The sequence below is a fragment of the Triturus cristatus genome, chromosome 5_2, assembly GCF_964204655.1.
Source record: "Triturus cristatus chromosome 5_2, aTriCri1.1, whole genome shotgun sequence".
Taxonomy (NCBI): domain Eukaryota; kingdom Metazoa; phylum Chordata; class Amphibia; order Caudata; family Salamandridae; genus Triturus; species Triturus cristatus.
The window spans coordinates 698,974,788-698,999,645 of record NC_140588.1 but is presented as its reverse complement, the minus strand read 5'-3'; positions in this window follow the sequence as shown (position 1 = coordinate 698,999,645).

Below are 24,858 nucleotides of genomic sequence, written 5' to 3'. Positions count from 1 at the left end.
CGACATCCATGGTATATCGCAAATTGATAAATAATGTACCAGACCCCCTGATTACCCTCTGAGACCCCTGGGCCAAAGACCTTGGCAGCATGGATGCCGAGGAGTGGCAGGAGGCAATCCTGAGCCCTAGGGAGATCGCAATACGCTCAAGATTTAGACTAGTGCAGCTTAAGATTGTACACCGCACTTACTATTCTCACACTCACCTATACACATGGGGTAAGATCCCTTCAATTCTGTGTGCCAGGGGATGTCAGCAAGAGGATACCTTCCTGTATATCCTATGGGAATGTCCCGAGATAGTTAGATTCTGGCAGAAAGTCACTGACACCATATCCAGGGTGGTGGGAGCGATGGTCCCTCTGGAGCCGAAGTGGCTTCTACTGATGATCAAAGGTGAATTTGACTAGTCCAGATATGTGGGAATATGGTTGGGTCTGGCTGCAGGAATTGCGAAGCGTAACATTGCCAAGGGGTGGGGGGCGCCTTTGCCCCAGCAGTTGGACGACTGGAAGCGTGACCTTGACTGGTGCCCACGAGCCGAAGAAACTGTGTACAAAAGCAGGGGATGTGCTACAAAATGGGAAAAAGTGTGGGCGCCTTGGCGAAAGTGCAGAGAACAGGGCGTGGGTATATAGACGCTTATTGGATGTGTACAATATTAATTTCTTTCTTTATTCCCTCATGAACACATTGTTACTGATCTTCTGTGGTCGCGCCACAATGTACTAACGGAAATGTTTTGTACTGTATTGTCTCTTGAGCTTTGTTAATAAAAAGAGTTAAAGAAAAAGTTATGAATCTATCAAGCTGCTTATGTGGTACTTTAGAATTTGGGACCGCGTAGGAGGCAGGGCCCTACCCCTGTCTATTCCGGTATTAGCGAACCGCGAATGGTCAATGCGGTATGTACAAGTGTTTTGTATAACGTTTTAGCGATAAATGCACTTTGTATACGATATTTTACATTGACTTCGTGGGTTCCATCTTAGAGCGGTGGCCATCTTATGGTTGCCCTCACATAGGCTACACATTACGAACAAATATGGGCCTTTAGAACACATGTGCTTTATTTGACTTCCTGTGACCTGTGCAGCTTGGCTCCGCTGCCCCAGGTCAGTCCGGTCCCACGAGCTGCCCGTCCTACGGCCACCTGTGATTAGCATCAGGGTTTGACACACCATAAAGCCTTTTCATCCCACACGAGCCTCTGGCTAATCTCTCTCACACCTGACTCTTCCTGCTTTATGGCTTGTTTTCCAAACAGGAGATGCCCGTGTTTATTGGGGCCTGTTGATATCTGATGTGGGATCTGAGCCTCGCTGGGTAAATAATTGTGGGCTGGCTTAACTGGAATGTGGGATGGTCATCATGACTCTGCCTTTTCATTTGTAATGAATACATGTAAATGACCATATCGTAAAACAAGGAATGTGTGTCTGAAGCATGATATTTTGTATTTAAGGAGAAGCCCGTTTCTGTAACTTTAAGCAGTCTCCTGAGAACATACATTGTGTTGTACTTCTCGGACACCTGTAATTGGTCTGCAGCCAATAAATCGATCTTTGACTTCACCTAGAAGACTCTGTGTTTCTGTAGGTCTGAAACAGGAAGAACCCGAAGTCTTAGGGTGTGTTCCCCTGTACCGCTGGGCTTTAAATTCCCAGTACTTCAGTTGGCGCCCAACTCGGGGCGATTTCAGCGGTACCGGTCCAAGCCAGAGGTTCGTGAGGAGCTTCGTGTGGAAATTCCGGAGGAAGGCCGCCACTTCATCGACCCCTGCATGTCGACGTGGTCCGAAAGTCTTTTCTGCGAGGTTCTCCGCGTCCCGACGGCTACGAAGGAGTGCTGCCCTGATTAACCCCCTGGTTTGGACTCTTGACGATTTGGTAGAGCGAAACAATCGAGAGAGTCTTCTGGTGACGCCATCGATTATCGATATTCAGTTAAGTATAAGTGGAGCGTCTCCCAGTTTGTTTGGTATCCTTCGGGATTTTTGGTATCCTTCGGGATCGTTTTGATTTTGAGCTTGCAAGTACCAAAGCCAGAGGACTCGTGTATTCACGAGACTATCGTATTCGATAATCCTTTGAAGTTTGAAACTAGACTAGTGAGCGAAGATGCCTGGTTCTAGTGTATTTAGAAGATTGTTTTGTTTGGGTTGTAGAAGGGATTCCCAGTTAGAGGATTCGTGTCCGGTTCCTCCAATTGGAACTCCAACTTATGAGCTTTATGTAAAACATGGCGTGGGCCCCATTGCATATAATGAAGTATGGATCCGATACACCAGAAAGGATGCTGTTTTAAAATGGCCCCAAAATGGTAGTTTCGATACAGATATCTTAGATAATTTAGAAGTTAAATTGTTTAAAAAGAAAGCCCGTCCGGCGATGTTTGATTCTTTCCGCCTATGGCGAAAGGAAGCCAAACAGAAGGAAATTAAGCTAGCGAAAAGGAATAAGAGAGAAAGAGGTATGTCAATGATGCAAGCAGCTGTGCAATTTAAAGAAAACGAGGAGGAACAAATGAATGAACAGTTACATAGACAGCGCAAACTAGGGATCGATAAATGTTACCCTGTTTTGTCACCCCTTGTGCAACATGAAACAAAAGAGAATGAGAAAGATTCCCTAATGTCCCATTTGCTAAGTTCACCACCCCCGTATGCGCAAAATGCCACAGCGCCTCCACAGCTCGTAAATGTGCAGCCTCCAGTAAATATGCCGCAAGCCTTCCCACAACCGCCAGCTCCTCCTCAGCTGGCTCCTATCCCTACAGTGCAGCCCTCTCAAGGGCCGCCAGCTTTGCCATCTGTTGCCCCTGTGCTTCCTGCGACTTTGCCTAGTACGTCAGCTGCCTCCCCTGGCGCTCCTTCTTACACTACCCAGGTACCTGTATCTGAATCTGCTTTTCTTCCCTCTGTCTATCCCCCCGTTTTCGCCTCAACTTCTCCTTCAGCACGACAACGACTAGCTAATGTAGTTACTAGTTTAATGTCGCCTATCTTTGGGTCATCTAGTGTGACTCCTGGTTTACAACGTAAGCAATTGCGTAGTCAGCTGCCTGGTCCTGACGAGAAAGAGGTGTTAGATCATCTGGCGTGTAGGTGGATTGGTTTCCCTTCACTCTATAATGTGGAATCAGTTGTTAACGTTTTCGACCAATGGGATGCCCCAAAACAGAGATATGTCTTTGACAAAATGTGTGAATGCCTCTGTGAGGAATTGGAGGATCATGGTTCAAACACAATCCCGCAGGAATTGTGTCGCGTGCGATTTGATTTTGGAACAGGTATAATTGTGGGTCCCGATGTAGATAAAGCGGTTGCGACTTTACTGTCCTTCAGGAATAGCGATTGTCAGCAATCATTGTTCGAACAGGAATTCCCTGTGGGGAAAAGGTAAAAGCGCGCCAATATCCGATGCGTGAGGTTCCCCCAGTTTGGAGACCTGCTGAGCCAAATGCTGTTCCACCTGTCTTAGCACATTTTCAGCGTGTTTGGGTGCATGTCCCTTGGAAACGATCTGAAGTAATAGCGCTTAAGCAGACATTGCCTGACCCTCGTAAAAACCCTACAGGATATTATAAGGAGTTATCACAGACTGCGGAATCGTGTGTTATGAATCTGGCCGACATAGATATATTATTCGGGAATGTTGTTCCACAGCCTTTATGAGGATCCATTCGTAATACGGATCACGCTGTAGAACTAGGGGGCACATGGGCTAATATCGTTGCTGCAGACGCTAGACAAGTTGGTGGCGCGAAGCCTGACCCTTTGGTAGCAGAACTCCCTGGTAGAATTATTACATACATGAAAACTTTAATGCCCGCGATGCGCGTAAATTGGGATAAACTATCTGCATGTAAGTAGAAGAAAGATGAGACAGTGTCCGATTTCTTTACAAGGTTTGAGGAAACGTTTATCGACCACAGTGGTCAAGACATGAGCACTGAAGGTGGCCAACGGTTATTTGTGGATACATTTGTGCAGAATCTACTTCCCGAGTTGTGTAAGAAATTAAAAGATTCAGAAAGTTCTTGGGCTGTTTCCTCTTCAGCGCAAATACTGGCTACTGCACAGTATTATGAAAATAGAGATAAAGACGAGAAGGATAGAACAGACAAGAAAACGAAAGAACTGAAAACGAAGGTCCTTTTACAGCAGGCTTATCCGCCACGTGGAGGACCGAATAATTATAGGCAAACCCAAGGTATCTATCAGCAGCCCCAACAGTTTCAGAATAACCAGCAAATGAATGGGTATTATCAACCACGTATCCCTCTAGGTCCCAATCAATGTTCATATTGCAGAGAGGAAGGTCATTTCAAGTATAGTTGCCCTAAATTAATGCAGCGTACTAGTAATGCGTATGGCGCAAGAGGTAGAGGTGGTCAACAAGCTCCTAGAGGTAGAGGGCGTGGAAATGCTCCCCAGAACGCGCGTCCTCTTCCGCCTCAAAACACGATAAATAGCTTTGATCAGCAAGCCAACGCGACTGGTAATACAGCTCAGTATTATAATAATGATTATTATGCAGAAGACGACAATGTGGAAGGTAATGATTACTAGGACAGCCATAGACAGAGAGAGGGAGTTGTTTCAGTGCCAGTGGATCAGAGCGGACCGTATGTTAAGGTAACTACAGCGGGTATAACAGAGCCCTTTCTGCTGGACACTGGTGCTGCAAAGAGTTCAATTATGCATTCAAAACTCCCTGGCGCGCCTTTGTCTGGCGAAATGAATGTTTCAGTAGGTTTTTCTGGCGCCCCAGTAAGGAACCTGATTTCTAGACCTATGTCACTTTCTGTTGGACCTTGTGAGCTAAAAGCACCCCTCATCCTAACGACAGGTTGTGGTGAAAATCTGTTAGGATTGGATTTGTTAAAAAGATTGCATACAACGCTATATTGTTCTCCTTCAGGAGTACAACCTACATTAGGTAAGGAAGTGATTTCCCCGGTGTATTTGTCAAAGAATGCAATGCCACCTGAACTGTCAATCCCTTCCGGATGTCCTCTGGGCTACTGGTCCCAATGATGTGGGTCTTTTGGAAATACCGCCATACGTGGTCACTTTAAAAGCCAATGTCAGATTGCCACGCATTCCCCAGTACAAGATCTCCAATGAAGGTCAGAAAGCGTTGTTAGCCATTGTCAGTGATTTGATTAAAAAGGGTGTAATTGAAGAGACAAGAGGCAACGTTTGCAATAGTCCTGTTTTACCTGTTTTAAAACGAACGGACCCTTCACAGCCACCTGTTTTCAGATTTGTGATTGATCTTAGAGAGGTTAATAAGATTGTTGTGCCACAGTTTCCAGTTGTCCCTGATATAACTGCCTTGTTAACTATGATTCCAGCCTCCGCTGCATGGTTCTCTGTGATCGATTTAAAGAATGCTTTCTTTAGCATCCCAATTGCAGAGGAGAGCAGAGACATTTTTGGCTTCAGTTTAGGAGGTCGTAGCTTCCGTTTTAAACGCGCTCCTCAGGGCTACTGTGAAAGTCCATCAATATACAGTCAGGCTTTAAAAGCGCAGCTTGATGCACTTGTTTTGCCTAGCGGCGCTATCCTCATTCAGTACGTTGACGATTTGCTAATTGCCGCGGATACTGAAAAGATTTGCAAAGAAGCTACATTGTCATTGTTGTGTCATTTGTCTGCCTTTCATCATAAAGTGTCTCTCTCAAAACTGCAATATTGTCGACAAGAAGTGACCTACTTAGGTCATCTCTTATCGAAGGAGGGAAGGAAACTGACCCCAGAAAGAATTCAAGCCATTACACAATTAAGTGTGCCAAGAACACAGAGAGAAGTGCGTGCTTTCTTGGGCATTACTTCGTATTGTAGGCACAGTATACCAAATTTTTCTTTGCTGGCAAAACCTTTGTTAGCATTAACATGTAAAGACACACCGAATCCTATTCCATGGTCTGAGGAGTGTCAGAAAAGTTTTTTGGGATTGCGTAATGCATTATGTTCAGCTCCTGTGTTGGGTACCCCCGACTACAGTAAGCCTTTTACATTGTATGTTCATGAAAAAGATGGTTGCGCATTATCAGTGTTAACACAGCCTTTTGGCGACAGACCGCGTCCATGCGCATATTTTTCGTCAACCTTGGACCCGGTAGCGAGGGCATTGCCAAGTTGTCTGAGAGCTACAGCCGCAGCAGCTATGTCTATTCGACAGTCTGCTGGACTAGTGATGGATAATACATTGATTGTAATGGTTCCACATGCTGTGGACACATTGTTAAACCGGACCAAGACACAGCACTTAACCAGTGTGCGATTGTCAGGATATGAATTGACGTTATTGGCAAATCATATACACATAAAGAGATGCAACACGTTGAATCCAGCTACATTATTGCCGATTCCAGCAGACCTAGATGAGATTGAGCAACATATTGTCTGTTCAGAACAGAAGAAGAGACGAAAGGGAGAGTGGATCTTAAAGATACTCCCCTGACTGAGTGTGATGGTACTTTATGGGTGGATGGTTCGTGTTTCAAGCTTCCGAATGGTGATAGGACTGCTGCATATGCTATCACGACTTTGCACACGATTGTTGAAACTGCACGTGTGCCACATAATTCGGCCCAAGCAGCAGAATTAATTGCCCTTACAAGAGCATGCGTGTTGTCTGAAGGAATGAATGGGAAAATATATACCGACAGCCAGTACGCCTGTGGCGCATAGTTTTGGGCGATTGTGGAAAGAACGTGGGTTCCTGACTTCGCATGGAGCTAAAATTCAGAATGGCAAGTTGGTGAATGATCTCCTTGAGTCACTGACCCTACCGTTACAAGTTGCAATTATGAAATGCAGTGCGCACAAGAAAGTCACTGATGATGTTGGTCGTGGTAATGCGTTTGCTGATGAAATCGCGAAAGAAACAGCAAAAGATGTGAAGACTCGAATGTATGTTGCAGGCCCTGCAAGATGGGTTGGTGATGTTGGGATGTGTGAAGACACGATAGAGAGTGTGAAGTCCCTTCAAGCTGAAGCCACAGAGAAAGAGTTGAGCAAGTGGAGAGAAAGTACTTGTAATTTGGATGAGAATGGTTGTTGGGTTGATTTGTCAGAACATTAGCGATGGTTGTTACCTGATGCATATGTGCTTCCAGTGGTTACTATGGCACATGGAATGGCACATATCAGTATGAGAGGAATCTGTAAGTTGTTGGCTCCAGTATGGCAGAATGCTGGAATTCCCAAGTGTGCAGAGAATGTAGTCAAGAATTGTATGGTATGTTTGAAGTACAACCCTGGTAGAGGAACCCCAACTCCAGCTGGTCATTTTGCGCCTCCATCATATCCATTTGAAGTTTTGCAGCTAGATTTTATCCACATGGAAAGGTGCAACAACTTGAAATATGTGTTGGTTGTTGTTTACGCTTTTTCAAAATGGATAGAAGCATATCCCCTAAAAGACAACACTGCTTTATCCACAGCCAAAGCCCTTGTGAAGGAATTTTTCCCTAGGTTTGGAATGCCAAGAATGGTGTGGAGTGATAATGGGAGTGAATTTGTGGGTCGAGTGATGAAGAATGTGTGTGAGGGGTTAGGGATAAAGCAAAAGTTTCATGCTGCAAATCACCCCCAATCAGCTGGATTAGTAGAGTGCTACAATGGCACTCTGAAGCTAAAACTAGCCAAAATCCAGGCGAGCTCCGGTCTTAAATGGCCTGACGCTCTGCCTTTAGCACTCCTATCCACAAGAATGACTGTGCACTCACGAGTGGGACTTAGTCCATATGAGGTGGTTTTTGGCCGCCCAGCCAATGTATGGGGTGTGCCAAGACCGACAAAATTCAGCGAAATCGAACATCCAGTACTGCTTGATTATTTGTATGAATTGACGGCTAAATTGCGTGTTTTACACCAACAGGTGCATGATACTCTCCCCCAGGCCTCTGAAGCTCCAGGACACCCTATCGACCCTGGCACGTGGGTTCTCATAAAGAACTTCCAGTGAAAGAGCAACGATGAGCCCTGTTGGATTGGCCTTCACCTCGTACTTCTGTCTACAAGATCAGCTGTTCGAGTAAAGGGGAAGAAGAATTGGATTCACGGCGCCCACTGCAAGAGGATCCCTTTGCCTCTACCATATGACCAGTGGGTCCAGGAGGGTATCGCTGACTCTGAAACAGACACTGTACCTCGCTTTGTAGCATTTAGTGATGCACGCGTAAGAGGCACAACTTCAGAACAAGAGAGTGACGATATTTTGCAAGAAGGTGTGATACCGTCAATTCGATTGGACACCACAGAGCCTGAACTCTTGTTTCAAGACCAGACAGTAGCTGGTAGAAACCGCTACAACCTGAGACCAAGGCCTATGGACAAATAAAGATTCCCTTCCCTCACTATTTTTTGATATTATAGCTCTCCCATCTGAAGGACTTACTTGATTTTTGTTTTTCGAACCACCATCCGGGTTCAGCCGCAGGGTCGCGGTGCCAAGACTTTGGGGTACAAGCCGAAGACGTTAGGTCAACGGTTCTGGTTGGTCTAGGGCGTTCCCTGGACTGACAGGCGTACTCCTTAGCAGAAGAGACTCACCCGCCGCGAGCGGCACGATTAGAGGAAGGAGTTTTTTAAGATGGAGAGATTCGCTGAGGAAACGAACTTTAAAGCAAAAATATGTAAAATAATGAAGAGCAAACGTTTTGTATTCTTATGTCTGTTTATACTATGTAGTATGATGGTGTTTACTGTAGGTTATGTATTCTTCTCCTCTCAAGCGCCATTTGCACCCACTGAACAGCCTATACCTCCTCCTACTGTCTCCTCACACTCTTTCCACCCTCTGCCTGAACACGAACAAGCTAGATGATCAGAGTTTGTAAACAACTCGTTTATTCAGCTCCTGCACCAGCACCAACTAGTCATGAATACAACCAATTGCTGGGTGTGTGGTTTAATGCCACATACCATTAATAAAGGTATTCCTTATCTAGTGTTGCCGTTTAGTTACAATGGATCGTCATGGGCATTTCAGACCATGTTTCTTTTTGCATTAGATGCCTACTCCCCGCCACAACCGCGTTCCATCAGACCTAGCACAAATAATAAAGCTTTAATGAAAGGAGTTGCCGATATGAGCAGAGATATCGACGCATACTCATCTATTCCCAAGGATGAATTGAGAGCTTATGTAGGGTGGAACGCGACGGGGTATAGCATTAGTTTGGGTGAGAGGCAGCGAAAAATGTCATCCCCAATTTGGGTTGTACCCCACATAGGTCGGTTCTGTTTACAAGGTAATGGTCAGAATCCAAGATCTCAACTGGGGAAAAGTGACTGTACTGAAACGTACACTTTTCCATCTCAGTTTTCCCCTGCGTTTTTGGCTGCCAAGGGTACATATTTTGTCTGCAATGACCGAGCATATACATGGTTGCCCCCTGATTTCTCGGGCACATGTTATATTGCAAATTTGCTACCTCCGACATTTACTGCTGCCTCTGATTATCACAAGACCAGAGTTGTAAGAGGCGTGATTAGTAAGGAGGATACTGCCGGTCAGGAAGCGGGAGACTTCTTTTTGGGTTTCCTGCCGTTTTGGGGACCTATGGTCAATAGTAGGAACCTGAGACAACTGACTCGTGTGGTTGAATCCACTGTTAATGTTACGGCTGGTGCCCTTGGTAATTTGACAGCTGAGCTCCAAGCGGATCGCCTCATGACTTTGCAGAACCGCATGGTTCTAGACGTCATACTTGCAGACCGCGGTGGGGTATGTAAGGTTATCCAATCTAGTTGTTGCATTTTCATACCAGATAACGCTCCAACAGTTTATCAAGCCATCTCCAAACTGCATAAAATATCTGAATCCATACACGTGGATAAAGGAGATTGGTCACTGGTGGGGTGGTTCTGGGAACTGATATCTGCCTGGGGTTGGAAAATTCTGATGGTCATTGGAATGATCTTAGCCATTCTTTTCCTGTTCTGTCTGTGCATACAGTGTGCTCCTGCGATATGTGGCCTCTGTGCTACATTATGTGTAAGGAAACCTGTATCGAGGGACGAGCTAAGCAATAGGATGATGCTACAGCAACATCTCCATGACTTCGTGAATATTGACCTGGACTCGGATTGAAATGAGTATAGTTATTGCCTATGTAAGGGCAAAAGGAGGGTCTGTGGTACTTTAGAATTTGGGACCGCGTAGGAGGCAGAGCCCTACCCCTGTCTATTCCGGTATTAGCGAACCGCGAATGGTCAATGCGGTATGTACAAGTGTTTTGTATAACGTTTTAGCAATAAATGCACTTTGTATACGATATTTTACATTGACTTCGTGGGTTCCATCTTAGAGCGGTGGCCATCTTATGGTTGCCCTCACATAGGCTACACATTACGAACGAATATGGGCCTTTAGAACACATGTGCTTTATTTGACTTCTCTGTGACCTGTGCAGCTTGGCTCCGCTGCCCCAGGTCAGTCCGGTCCCACGAGCTGCCCGTCCTACGGCCACCTGTGATTAGCATCAGGGTTTGACACACCATAAAGCCTTTTCATCCCACACGAGCCTCCGGCTAATCTCTCTCACACCTGACTCTTCCTGCTTTATGGCTTGTTTTCCAAACAGGAGATGCCCGTGTTTATTGGGGCCTGTTGATATCTGATGTGGGATCTGAGCCTCGCTGGGTAAATAATTGTGGGCTGGCTTAACTGGAATGTGGGATGGTCATCATGACTCTGCCTTTTCATTTGTAATGAATACATGTAAATGACCATATCGTAAAACAAGGAATGTGTGTCTGAAGCATGATATTTTGTATTTAAGGAGAAGCCCGTTTCTGTAACTTTAAGCAGTCTCCTGAGAACATACATTGTGTTGTACTTCTCGGACACCTGTAATTGGTCTGCAGCCAATAAATCGATCTTTGACTTCACCTAGAAGACTCTGTGTTTCTGTAGGTCTGAAACAGGAAGAACCCGAAGTCTTAGGGTGTGTTCCCCTGCACCGCTGGGCTTTAAATTCCCAGTACTTCACTTATCTATTCGCAGGATATATGCACAGTATTCCTAAGCATGAATGACTTCAAACTCCGCCTTCCTTTGTGAGGAGCAAATCCAGCGTAAGACAGTTTTGCATAATTATAGTTCTCATAGGAAGCAATTCCTTATATATACTGTTAAGGCTTCTGCAGTGTTAGTAGAACGCTGATCTACTAAAGTGGAAAGCTTTCAAATCTTAACAAAGTTTAACGCAACTCCTATTGACGGTATAAGTGTTCCAAAGATGTCACTAAGGATCTATATAAAGCTTCGTTTACTTAGTTTTTTGTAGTGAGACAGTGGAAAATCTAGCTCATTAGTGTGATAGATTCTGGGGAAGACTAATGCTGCATAACATCAAACTACGCAATTGTGTGGCAACTGGAAATATGCTGACTTACCACACACATAATAGATGCCCTTAATACTTACCTCTAATTCAGGAAAGGTCCTGCCTTTGACTAAGCAATTATGCTCACATTCACTCCACCCCAATTTCTCAACAGTCTTGTTTCCTTATCATACATAAGGATCCTGTCTTGGTAATATCCATACTCAGTCTCTGAATGGTTCATTTAAAATCTCCATGCCCCTTCCAATATTGTGTTCTGCATTAGTTTTCTTTTCAAGTTTCTCTTAATCTATTCTTACCCTCTCATTAAGTTCATCTACGAAAGGCCTTTCACCTGTACTAATCTTACTGGTTACGTCAAGCAGGCTTTGGTTAGTAGCACTCATGTTAGTTACAGGAGTAAAGAATTTCATCATATACTCATGCTGATCTCTTGATTTAAAAGCCTTGTAAGAACGATCATCATGTTTAGTAGCCCACAGATACATATTGGCATCAGTCATAACTGGTACATCTTCTAGACTTCTAGAGGCTTGTCATAATCAGAATAAAACAGCTTATTCCAATTGTGCTGATAGAAAAGGTTTAGGAAAATGGAACAGGAAAAGGAAAACAACAGAGGTAAATAAAAATACGCTGCCCCTTCAGCCGCAAAGGCTAGAAGGCAGGAACACACAACAATTTTCTACCTGCATAACCTTCACATACTCAATTAGCATCTGAAAGTAGACATTATAGCTATAAACACTTTCATGCTGTGGAACATGCGAAACTTTATTTTCGTCTACTGTGTTGCTGACAACTAGTTTAATTGTAGTGTGTACTGGAGTATGAGGGATATCATCATCCAGCAGATAGACGTCCAACAGCCACCCAATCATAGGAACAGAAAAGGCAACTGCCCAAATTACAAGCAAAAGTTTGCAGCGTTGCTGTGCTATGTTAGCTTTCAATCAGATCAAGGCAATTCGATAATCTCAGAATGAAGTGATTAGTCCTCTGATCTCTGCCCTACCGTCTCTATCCCCCCTTTTGGTAGTCTGTTGGTCTTAGAGTTACAGTAACTCCTTTCACTCCTTTCATCATTAGGAATGAAATTATTTTTTGAATATCATTTCAAAATGTATTCTTGCCAGATTTTGTTTTCTATCCATGTCATGCTTCGTTTTACTTGACTATCAGTTCATGTCACCTGGCTTCAGTGACACAGTATTAACCTTCATGTATATCCTATCCCGAAAAATACATGTTTTTTTTAAATTCTGTGTCAACTGGAGCCCTAAGGGTCTAACGTCCTTTGACTGTTACCCTAACTCTCTAAACAATCCTTTCAATGTTAGTCAGGGAATATCGTAAATGAGCTCTTTATGGAATTATATTTGCCTCAGGGGGGTTCATCAATGTTGGTCAGGCAATCATCGGACTCAAGGTTGATTTTGGCAAGGTATATACAATCTGGGTCAGAATACTTCAGATTGACCTTTCTCTCTTTCTTGGGTCATTTGGAGATAGTCAAGTCAATGCTCTTGTCCTCAATGTCAGGTTGATCAACCAGCCTGGGTTCTTCTAACTTGCTAACTTCTCTAATTGTCTCTGGTCTTTTCCCTGTTTTCAATAATCTCTTTTAGGTTGTCTTAGTCTTTGGCCACCCTTCTTCAGTCACACCATGATCCTTAGAAGTGCTTGAGCTTTCCGGTTCTCATGAAGCTGATTTAATTACAGAGGTGGAACTTCCCTGACTCCTGAAATCTTGGCTTTGGCAGGTTTGTTTCAGCTTTCCATACATTTTAACTGTCTCAGTGAATGCATATTCAGAGTTCAGTGAATGGTAACACAGTGGTTGCTGGGATGAGAACACCTTTACCTGGTTCTTGTTTCTGTGGATGCTCTACTGATGGAGACTGTGACAACCTCAGACTGGCCTTCTTCTTCTTCCGAAGCTTCAGAAACTTCAAATCTAGGGTGACTCGAGGAATTAGTGAATGTTGGGTCCGCTTCTTCCTCTTCTCATTTTAACCTCTTGGTATGGGAGGCGTATATCCAGTTCGGCAAACCAGCACTATTGTTGGCGACCAGGATGAGCTGATAGGGACCTCTCCAGCACACTTCCATACAGGACCTACACACGTGTTTCTTTATGTGCACCAAATAGCCAGGGTTCAAATTGTGCCCAGGAGATTGTCAGACAGTTGGAGTAGCAGCATCAACCTGATGGGAGATAGAACGTACCACATCAGCCAATCCCTTGCAGTACTCAAGAACCAGGTCATCTGTGATGTTCACCACAAGAGTAGCAGCAGTATCAGAAGAAATTTGCATGATTCTTCCCATCAACACCTTGTGAGGAGACAACCTGTCCACTTACAAGTTCTTTGAATGCTTATCAGTACCAAAGGAAGTGATCCAGGCCATTTAAGTGATGTAGAGGCTCAGGCTTTGGCCAATTTATCTTTGATCATCTCATTCATACTCTCTGCGAGGCCTGAAGCCTCAGGTCTATAACTACAATGGAATCTCTGGTCAATCCCTAGTGTTGCACACAGCAACTGCATTATCTAGTTTTTGAAGTGGTTTCCTTGATCCGATTCAATATGAACTGTCTGCCCGAATTGCAGTATTAACTCCAGCAGCAGTAGTTTAGCGACTGTCAGACCGTCTTATTTCCTGGTGGCGTATGCTTCAAGTCAATGTGAGAATAAAACCACAATGACAAGAATAAACTGCAATTGGTTACATTAGAGGCATCTCCACCAAATTGATCTGGAGATGGCTGAAAGGACCATCGGACTTTCTAACATGGCTAATGGTCACCATAAACGTTGTGCCCACATTTTGCTTCTGACAAGTAATGCAACGCTGACACAGACTTTCTGCCATTGACCAGAAATGGGGATTGTACCAATACAGCTTGAAGCTGGACACTATCTTGTCTTGTCCCACATGTGTGGGGCCATGCATGTGCTGTACCATAGTGGGTGGCATGGAGTCAGAAAGAACTGGCTTCCCATCAGTAAACACCCATATGCCACTGGCATCTCTCACACATACCATCTTCCCTCATTTAGCCATCTCTACTTCTGAAGCACTATGGCTCATCCATGTGAAAGGTGCAGGACTAAAGAGCTAAGTAATGGGAAATTTCATCTGCAGAACAATTGCCTCTGGTGACAAAATCTTTGCCACTCTTGTGTGCAGCACATTTCAGTACTGTGATTTCCTTTGGCAATTGCAAAGCATCCAATAAACTGGAGACATACAGCCCATTCATGATGAGGTTACCAGCAGAGGTCATGAAACTTCATTTCGAACACAACTGCCCAAAATTGTGTACAGATCCGAACTTATACTGGTTGTCAGTATAAAGGGTAACTCGTGAACCTTCAGATGTACAATAAGCTCTGTTAAAGTCAATCAGTTCAACTTCCTGTACGGACCTTACTTGCACAGGTAGACTGCTTCCACAATCCCACTTAGTGTGCGTGTGGCGTAGGACGCTCTTAAATTATTGCCTCGGTCTCCCAAACAAGACCCATTGACAAAAAAGGTATGGTCGGATTCAGTAAAGGGTACATCCATTATGTCGGGCCTTGGTTTTATGCACAATTCAGTAACCCTAACACAGCCATGGTCAAAATTACTCTCATTCTCTCCCTCTAGGGTTGGCAAAAAGAGAAGCTGGATTTAGTGTGTTACATCTCCCGATGGAGCCATTTTCGGCTGCCAGTATAATTCTCTCATAGAGGGTTAAGCGGCTGTTTGTCTAATGTTGTGTGCGGGTATGGCTCATGAGGATTTCAATCGAGTGAGAGACCATTACAAGTAGGGGATAACCTATCAAAACCCTTCAGTTTGCTGAATGCTATGGCTCACCGCTGCAACCTTTTTGAGACAACCAGGTAATGCTGCTGCCACAGGATCAAGAGTCGCTGAAAAATCCCCTATGGTAAACTTAGTCTCCCCATGGATCTACGTTAGTATGGACAGTGCACACCAATCTCTTTCATGGCAAAACAGCACAAATTCTTTAGTTTAGTCTGACATTCCAAGAGTGGGCATTATGTGAAGTAAAATTTTGAGCTCCTGGGAGGCTTAAAAGCTTTCACCATCCTTTGGTACTGGGCCATTGATGTCAGTGTATGTCAGCCTCATTAAAAGCTTCGCCACAAAGGAAAAGGTTGTTATTCATTGTTGACAATAGCCAACAATGCCCTAGAACATTTGCACTTCTCTCTGTGTGGTAGGGAACTTAATTTTATGGACTGTCACAATGGGACACTCGCTTCACTTCTGTTTCTATCGGATGTTTCAGGGAAATTAATTTTTTTTGACAATATCGTAATTTCTCTGGGGAAACTTTATGCCCATTCTCAGCCAGGTGGTTCAGCGGAGCAATCGTGTCTTGTCTGCAGGCTTCCTTGGTCATCGATGCAATCAAAGATCATCGATGTACTGGATTATGGTTGAACTGCATGGTACCTGCAGAGAATCTAGATTCTCTTTAAGTATCTGATTGAAATAGGATGGACTTTCAGTATTACCTTGTGGAGCACTACACCACATGAGAGTCTTCTCTTGGAATTAGAATGCACAGAGAAACTGGCTCTCATTGTGTAGGGTAATCGAGAAGAAGGCCTGACGGAGGTCAATGACAGTGAACTATTTTGCCTCTGGGGGAATTTGGACCAAAATCACAGCAGGGTTCGGGACCACAGGATAGCATAGAACAATAATATGGGTAATTTTCCAGCGATCCTGAACTATCCTCTACTTTTTATTTACCTTTTGTAAGGCCAAGATGGAGGAGTTACATGGACTCCCAATGACTTCCTTTAGAATGCTCTGCTCTATGATGCTCTCAATGACAGGAGTGATTCCTACAAAAGCCTCTGGGGTCATCTTGTAAGTACAGGTTTCAGGGAAAACAGCATTGGTTTGAAGGGTGATCTTTATTGGCTTGGCAACCTTAATTCATCAAATTTCTGTCCCAGTGACATCCCAAACGTCTTCGCTAACTGTTCCTCTCAAATCCATTGGTAGATCATCCTCAGTATTAACTGCATACAATCTGATGACAGATTCCGGTTTTTGTAGCTTGAATACTGCATCAGCTGCTTGGGTCTCAATCCTAACTCCATCCTGTGTACAGTAAATGATGCAGATAGGTTTGCAGACAAGATCCCTTCCTAAAAAGTTCACAGGACATGACTCACGCACTTTGAACTTGTGTTGTTCTGTTATCTCTCTTATTTTTACTGGGACATGGGCTTTAATCTGATTGGTACGCTGCTGATAGGTGATGCCTACAACTTGGACTTGGATAGGTTATGGACCTCAACTGTTCTAACGTTCTAGCGAGTGGATCCTGTGTCTATCAGGACAGATATGCCATGTCCGTTATCCTCTGTACGTATGGTTCACTCTGGTCCACTTCCAGTACTGCGCCAAGTGCACACTCCTCCTCCCCCCATCAGGTACCACCTTTGGTCCTGATCAAAGTCCACAAAACTCTCAAACATCATGGGAACCAGGTCATTCTGGGACACAATTGGGTTTTGGGGAACTCTGTGACTCAATTAGAAGTGGGCATTTACTCCATGCATCTGCATTAGACCAGAGGGATTCTGTTTGCATGGCAGGTTTTGGGTTCTTTAGGTTTGACGTCGAGGGTCTAGGTATCGGGGATGCTCTCCCTGCACTGCAAGATTCGTGGTTGGGTATCGATCATAACGCAGTCTAGGTTATAACAGCTCCCGCTTCCAATGCCCAACCTTGTAGCAAATATGGCAACAGGTAACACTCTTTAAGTCACTTATGCTGGTTCCTGGTGCAATACCGTAATCGCTCCCTACTCCTGAAGCATTTCCACCATACACCTTGGAAACTCCTTGCATATTTATACCAATGCTTGGGTTCATTTCGGTTCCCAGGGTGGGTGCATTCCTCCATTTTGTGCCACTTGGGCCTGTGCAATTATGTACTTCTCCTTTAACTGCTTTTGCTTTGCTTCTAGCTTGTCACTACAATATTTCTCATACTGGTGAATCTCATCAACTGGTTTACTCTGCCAGCAAATGACACCTTGGATGATCTCAATTCGGGTCCCTGCACAAATGAAGCAAATGAAGCAAGGAATCCTCTTATATTGTTTCCAAGCGGATCATTCAATCCTCTATGCTCCCTGTACACCTGTATTAACATCTTAAAATATGCCTTAGGTTCTTGAGAGGTTCGGAAAATCTTGGGCCAATTCATTTCCCTTTGGGGAACCTTAGCCTTTAAATGTTTTATAATTTTGTCATACTTACTTTTGACTGTTTGTGAGGATGCATTTGTTCCTGCTACCCTAGGGATCTCCTGTGTTGGCTATTCAACTTCCCTCTTGCATTCTGCCCACAAGTCATTTGGTACGGCCACCTTAAACAAGTCATCCAATCTTCCCACGTGACCTTTGCAATGGTCACAATCTGGTCCATCACAATCTGGATCATATGTGTGCACCACTTATCAGGATTTTCACTTAACTTAGGAAGAGAAGTCATAAAATGTAAAAGATTTGTTCGGGATCACAGGACCTGTATGTATGCTCCTTCCTGTACTTCTCTTAAAGGGTATTCCCTTACTGCCTCTCCTGCGGTCTCTCCTTCATCTTCCCTGGCAGTTTCCTTCTTAATTTTCCCCTTGACCCTTTCTTTCTTGGACCACAGCTCCCTAAATTCCTAGGTTTCACTTTCATACCTAATGCTCTCAATCAATTCTTTTACATGGTTTCTCAATCCCCTCTGCTTTGACAGCTTCAATTCCTTCTCAACCATCATCATCCGAACATGCCTCCGCAACTTCTTTCTCTGGGTTAATTCAATTCCGCATTCATTTGCCTCTTTATCCATTCTTATATTCCCCTCTATCACCAAGCTTGATGCTTCCTTGCTTATATTTAGCAATTCACTCTCATTGTAATGACCTAGGAAGTCCATTCCCACATTTCCCATAACTATTTCTTCAATTCGGCTTTTAGCTGAGCAATGTTAAGTTGCTGTGGGTTTGTCCTGTGCTTGGTCAATTGACTGCTAGGGCTGCAATAATCATCTGGCTTCCTGTCACAGTACTAGCCAAACTCTCTACTTGCGGGGGTCCTGTGAACTTCTCCATGAATGCGCCCTATCGCAGATTTATTATGCAAATTTCTTCCTTTTCTTTTCACTCACCACCTGCCCCAAAGATTTAAGGCTTCAAATTGCGTGAGCCTAGGCTGAGGTCTCAAATCATATATCCTTCTCCTCAAATTATCTATTCTGGGATTATGGAAGGTCTCACTCAGTGGGAACGGTAACTCTCTGTCGGTGTACATATACTTGTGCCATTGGATAAGCCACATGTAGATGTATAACCCTTTCTGGGCTTCCATTTCCCTAGCTGGTGTGCCTCACGGGGTAAACTTCTCCTTCTTCTTTACATCTTTCTCTTTTTTGGACAAGAGATTACCCATAATGGCAAGTTCTCAATCACTCTCCATGGCAATCTCTCACTTGAATAGGTGCAAATGGGTTCACAATCTGCCAACCAGTACCAGCGTGTCTCTGTCAAAGGTCACCATATCACAGAGCGGATATGTTGCCCGCTCTAGCCAATCCCTTTGTGGCACCTTGATTTTTTTGTCAAACCATTTTTATTGCAGGACCAAGTACAGCTTACAGCAACCAGGATGCATGTCAATAATGCAGGTTCCCCATCCTCCCCTTAATCATTAATCCGTGTAGTATACACAGCCGTACTGCCCACATCCCAGAGGCCGGGCGGCGTCATATAGAAACATGGCACATTAATACGAAACTGTCAGGAGCATACTTCCGGTGAAGAACCCCGCTGCCCGCTTTTGATCGCTGTCCCTCTGCTCCCCTAACTACCTACAGAACTTACAACCTACTTTCAGCAAACCTTAAACTTGAAAACTCCCCCTCCACCCACCCCTCCCTAGTGCCCTCCCGATTGCGCCTGGTCAGGAACATATAGCATGTGTGGCGGGTAACAGGAAAAATGGAGTAATCCCTAATCGTGCGTGCTTGGCAGGGGGGCCAGTGGTACGACTTCGTCCGCTGCTTCCCCAGAGCTCTCACCCTCCTCCCCACTGGCTGGGCTATCTCGCAGGGCCTGCACCATCATTTGTGGCACCTTGATGACACAATGTCTGAATACTGTCAAAACTTCCTGAACCACTTTTCACTAATTCTTCGTTTGTCTGCTTTCACTAAATATAAATCTCTACAACAACAAGAATACTATCTACTTCCACACAACAGTAGACCCTCAACCTGCAGAGGTCACCATACTCAGTGCCGTCATTCCCATGCACCAAGGAATGAACTGACACCTAGTTCAATTTATACATCTGAACAAAGAAAAAGTTACATTCCTATCTTTGAGTTACAGATAGAGCTTCACAGTACACCTCACCTTAGTAGACAAGTTCAACAGTTCAATTCTCTAACTTCAGTTGACTCTCTCCAACTTTATATTGTATGTATAACAACTCACACATTCGTCACTGTCAAAAATCGAAGAATATAATAAAAAATGCAACAATTATCTCTCCCTCAGATCCAAAAGCTAAGGCCACATAATAATTGCTCTAAAAATTCATCCACTGCATTCCACCACGGTATACCCAATAAAACTCCCAACATGCATTGCCTCAAGACCCATTCATTTTTTGCATGCATGCATGCATGCAAATCCCAATTGATACTCATTTGTCCGTCTCCACCCACCTTATCTCCTGGAACCAGGATCGGGTTGGGACTGGGTCTGTTTGAATCGCAGGGGAAAACCGCCGGGACCATGAAGGAGTAGTAATAGTTTGTCTAGCCAATTGGGGTTTGCCAGTTGCTGGTCAGATCCAGTTGTAACCATCAGCTCTGCTACCAGATCTGTAAGGGTGAAAACCAATCTTTGATAACCATGCCAAAAGCATGTCAACGGCTTGGACCAGGAGTGATGTAGTCCCTTAATGTATTTAGGTGCTGACCGATTGGACCCGTCTCGAATGCATGTAAAATCACTTTTAATTATCAAAACGATGACATTCTCAGTAAGAATGACAAGCACAGGTCAAAGTATCAAACGTTTATAGAAGTATTAATAGGCCAAATACATTAAATGTTCCATCAATAAGTTTAGCAGCAAAGCATGCAAAGCATACAGTATAAAGACCTCAGTAAAGATCTATGAAAAATGCAGCATAGATTTGCCTCATAAGAATGGCAAATGAGGGTTTCAGGGTCAAAGAGAAAGTGAGACCTTTTATAGGACTTTAGACTATGGTAGTCACACATTACTACTCAAGTTCATGGTTCACAGGATATGCACCAATAGGGAGCAAGCAAAACGAAACATTTACTACAGAATACATTTGAAGATTTTCCCATAGTACTATTATATTGGTTTTAGTCATTCTCACAGTTTATTGAAGCATTATAGTTGATATATTGTACAAACGATCACCTGGGATGATCAGAATGTCCTAGGTTAGGTATAATGTGGTGAGAAGTCTCTGGGAACAGTCACTGTTTATAAGTGCAAAGCCTGCATTTCTTTATTTAGAATTAAATCAATTTTTATTAGCAGAACACACAGCATAAAAATACAATGCATTATTGCCTACAACCCAGCGTGCCGGCTGCATAAAAGTCATAAAGGCAGATAAGAGCAAATGGATTACAAGCTGTCAGTTTAGATAGATCACACAGCATGCCGGCTTCAACCCATCCTGGGCTGGCCGCGATTGACAAGAAGAATCATTCAATGATCCAAGTTCAATGGAATTTTGAACATAGGAAAAGGTCTGCAGCATGCTGAGCATGCAAGTGCCCAATGAACCAAAGACTCGCTATGGCCAGCCTGGGGCGTTAAAGTCTGCCTTTTAAGGGAAATTAGAACCACAAATAAGGAACAATAACAGGTCCCAAATTAAAGGACTGAAACCCCCCCTCCACCCCCCCCTCCCCAGGTGAGCCAGCAAATGCATGTATGCAAATGGATGGGGTCGGGTATGATAGTTACCAATAGCATGAGGCCCGAGGAGCCCATCTGGGCCCTTTGTGTACTACCCACCCCAGCCCCAAGGGCGCTCAGTCGGCCCCCGTAACGGCTTCTGCTCCTCACCGTCTCTTTGCGCGGAGGCCACAGGAAAGCTTTTGGTCACCCGACTGCTCACCGATGAGTGGGTAAGTTTTCTTTAGCTCCCAGCCTAGTGAAGTCTCGTAGTCTCTGGTAGGGGGTCTGGGTGCCGTGGGTCCTATTGAGTGTGCTATAGGCCCAGCGGGAGTGGAGCTCGAGCAGGACACATCTTCTCACTCCGCCATCTTGGCCACGCCCCCACATTTCTTTATTTGGAAAAAAACAACAGCACTATTCATCAGGTGGTGTGTTACAACATAATTTCAAGATGATGGACACTGTGGACACCTGCTATGTTAACATAAGCTCAGTTTCTAACGTATTTAGAAAGAACAAATTGAAAAAACAGCTCTCACACTATTTTTGGGAATAGGCACATCATGTGCCCCCAGCATACTCCTTGAAGAGGCACAAAGTTTGCAAGTTTTGAGAATTCTTAAGAGTGGTAGCTAATTAGCATATTTCCTAATGTAACAAGAAATGATGTGCACATCTTTATATCAATAACATTGATCCAGTGGATTACCAGCTCGGGTTACTCACACACCATATACTCACCTGGGCCCATAAACCTTCATACAATAAGCTAGCAATACCGCCGGGGTCAATTTTGTTTTACCTGCAAGATTTTGTTATCTTTACCCAAATCTTACCAATCCGATCTCCTTGACAATAAATTTCCTCTGATCAATGAATCTAGTTGCTAGTAGCATAGATAGAAATAACATTAAAGGGTTTCTCCAATAATCACAGACTCAATGAGTTTTACAAGTTTTATCTAATCAATAATTTTGTGAGTCAAAGATCAAATACAATGTTAATATCGAGTTTCATTCAGGAAAAATCAAGTTTAGATCAATAATAAGTCTCAATAAAATATGGTGATGACAGTACCTGTAAAGGGAGGAAAGAGAGAGCAGGTACAAAGACAGGTTTCACAGAATTATATTTACCTAAGGTGATAGATGAACCCAACTCCTTGAAGATGGGCCAGATGGAGTCCACCAGGACAGGTGGAAGACAGAGGATCAGGACTGGTTCAGAACTGGGAAGGTGACCTCTTCTAAGTGCAATGCCAGCGTTGCACCCCTCTCTGGCACTACTCTCCTCAATCTTTCTTCCGCAATTCCCCTTCTAGATGATTGGATCATCGTTCAGTATTTCGGTCTCTAGAGCAGGGTCTCTGGCATCTGCAAGGTCTGAGTCAGCGTCTGTAGCAGCATACGTGTCTGTTCTGTGACGAGTCGGAATGACGGGTCTGACCGATGGGTCTCAGGCTATGGTCTTACAGATCTCTAACTAACTCACCTCAATTATACTATTCTGTGTTCGTGTACCATCCCCAAATGTTTCAAAATCGTGTATTCCCCTAATTCTGATAGGTCAGGACAAGGAGGTGAGTTCATCACACCATATTAAATGTAAGATTTTACTTTAGGCTCTTTTTTCTATGTTTCCGCCCCTTAATTTATTGTCCAGGTCAATTGGTTAAGTTCCCATGTGCTTCTTGCCAGCTTGACCTTGGCTGGGTTTCAATGGTGTCATCATAGTCCTGGGCAGGGTTTAGTGCGCTTGCGCACTGATCAGGTGGGGTAGGGATTTCAGTCACCATCCGAAGCCCAAATACGAACTAATAATAAAGTCAGAGAAAAACATGTTAGAATACGAAAATAAATGAATTCACTGTATACAACTTATCACTACTCTATCCCCATTTACTTATATAAATCTTTCGCATTAGCAGTTAGTAAAACTAGCAAAGGTTTAGTTTAAGCAGTAGCATGCGCATTAACATGTGAGTTTCAAGCGGCCATTTTAAACGCAATTGCGCAGCTGTAAAAGATTCCCTCCAAGTATAGAAAATGTCATACTACGTGGGTTCAGTAGACGCATGCGCAGTGAAATTCTCGCCTTTTGTCGGCCATTTTAAGACATTCCGGTTACTGGTTAGTAATACACATAGGCAAGCGTCCCCTAGATATTGTATTCTGTGTGTAATGCAATTATTAGTACTTACAGACAGGTTGATTAAAGTGTTACACGTTATTTGAGAGGATTGCATTTGAGCAAGTTTCTTCTTTACGAAACCTTGCTCCATCAACATGACAAGGAAAATGAAAGAACATATCAAAGTAAATATAAAGTTAATAAAGTTACATTGATGCTTCATTAAAGTAGATTTATGGTTTCAAAGTACTTACTGGGTACTGGCGCAGCATCGGGTGGTTGAGATTTTACATAAACCGCAGACGCCACATTAATTAGTAGGACAGGTCTGCAGATAATAACAGCCAATAGGCAATTTGAGGCTGGACAGACTGATTCTGACTACTTTTAGCTTTAATGTAAGCCTAATTTTGTTCTCTATTTTTGCACAACTTTGGCTTTTAACCTTCGCATTTTGCACTCACCTCTGGTGCTCCATCTGGCCCCACCCCGCTCCCCATTCCACTGCGGTTCTTCCTTTGTGTGGAGGGAGCGGGTGAGAGGAGGCTGAGGCGGAGCTCAGGGATTAACTTCCGGGTGACGGGCTACTTAAGTTGCATGGCAGCGCGAACGCGCAGCGGCTGGACAGACTGATTCTGTCTACTTTTAGCTTTAATGTAAGCCTGATTGTATTCTCTATATTTGCACAACTTTGGCTTTTAACCTTTGCATTTTGCACTTACCTTTGTTGCTCCCTCTGTCCCCGCACCGCTCCCCGTTTCACTGCGGTTCTTCGTTTGTGTGGAGGGACCGGGTGAGAGGAGGCGGAGCTCAGGGAGTAGCTTCCGGGTGACGAGCTACTTAAATGGCATGGCAGCGCGGACGTACAGCGGGAGCACCGAATGAGTGCCCAAGGCAAGCCCGTCTGCGCCAACTCGCGTCCAGGGCCAGAACCCCAGCCCATTTCCCCACTGGTAAAATTGCTTATTCACCTCATCAACTCCTAAGGCTAAGGAATCCATGTAAAGGTGACTGTCACCACTCTATGTATCTATCTAATGGTGACTCTTTCTGCTCTCACTGTCCTTTTAGGCTGTGCCCGGCTTTAGAGAGGCTGTCTGGTGTACAATACAGTCAAAATGCTTCTATTAAATTGCAGATCTTTATCAAAACATTCCCTTGAACTTAACATGCTCTAAGAAGAAGAACTTCCCGATTTATTATTGCTGACTGAAACCTGGCTCCATTAAAAATTGGTATACACAAGAAGAAGGGAGCGACCCCACTTGCCAAGAGATAGGGTACCACAGGTAACGAGAAAGAGAAGACTCTCTTGGGAATAATACAAATCTGCGTTTAGCTGAGTATATTCAAATACCTACAGTCAAC